A 1,389-nucleotide genomic window follows, 5' to 3' on the forward strand; every position below is an offset into this window, starting at 1 on the left:
CATCATTCATACAATGATATAACCTTGTTATTAATAACATCCAATGTTCATGATTATGAAACTAATCATCCATTAATCAACAAGCTAGTTTAAGAGGCATACTAGGGACTTCTTTGTTGTCTACATATCACACATGTACTAATGTTTCGGTTAATACAATTATAGCATGATATATAAACATTTATCATAAACATAAAGATATAAATAATAACCACTTTATTATTGCCTCTAGGGCATATCTCCTTCAACATTTAGGCCAGCGCGAGGGGATGTCTCCATGAGAAAGCACGCGCGACGAGAAGTCTCCCTGTGCTCATGGGGAAACTGCAACATCACTGTGAAACGTGTGCGGCCATTTATTTTTATACGGCTTGGCCATATGTAGGCGACGACACGTGGCAATCCTGTGTGGATGACATTGTGCTCGACACGACATTGCTGTGTTAGGGGGCACCGAATAGTGTATTAGGCCGCACCACACCGAAACAACCTTTGCACGCGTGGCTGGAAGCGGTCAAATAACTGGCGTGTTCCAGATCGCTTTAGGAAATGGTTTGAGAGACGGCGATTAAAGATGGTCTTGTAGCCTCCGATCTTAGGCGCTTGAGCACCGGCGCTACTTCGTTTACTTGTCTCACGTAGTGGAATGGCGTCGAGAACAGACTGTTGGTCTTGTCACTAGTGGAAAATGGTGCTTTTGCACCGGTTGGTAAGGGCCATATGCACCGGATGCCCAACCGGTGCAAAGCATCCGGTGCAAAAGGCCCTCCCCTTTTGCACCGGTTCAGTTACGAACCGGTGCTAAAGGGGGCACCATGTGGCGGCCCCCGGGCGCCCGAGCGAGAGGACCTTTAGCACCGGTTCGTAACCGGTGCTAAAGGGTCTGCCGCGGCAGGAAAATGTCCCAAAACACTGCCTCGGTAGAACCCCGCTACCGTAAATTTTTTCGAATTATTTTTCACTCCCTCTTTTTTTTTCTTCAGAATTTCTAATATTTTAGTTATTTTACAAGTTTAGTCTCTAACTACCCTTATCTCTAGTCTAATTAGTTACTCGTGCTCAAACTTCCCGCTCGGTCACCCATCCTCCCACTACTCTAGTGGTAGCACGCTTAACTTTCAAGCTCCTTTCCATCCCGCATCCAAATGCTTCACGCGCATGTATGTGATAGTAGTATCATATCAATCCTATTAACATATCGGTCGATGTCATATTTCTTTATTGTTCGAATTTCAAATAATTCTTTTAATAAACACAAGTAATGATATAATAATAATCTTGAATAAATAAATAAACATTAACTTTATAATTTGTATTATTTTTAATTTTTTTAATTTTTTTAATTTTTTGCCAAACCTAAAACCTAAAATTTTGAAAAACTTATAATTT

Source organism: Lolium rigidum, chromosome 3 (genome assembly GCF_022539505.1).
Source record: "Lolium rigidum isolate FL_2022 chromosome 3, APGP_CSIRO_Lrig_0.1, whole genome shotgun sequence".
NCBI lineage: Eukaryota > Viridiplantae > Streptophyta > Magnoliopsida > Poales > Poaceae > Lolium > Lolium rigidum.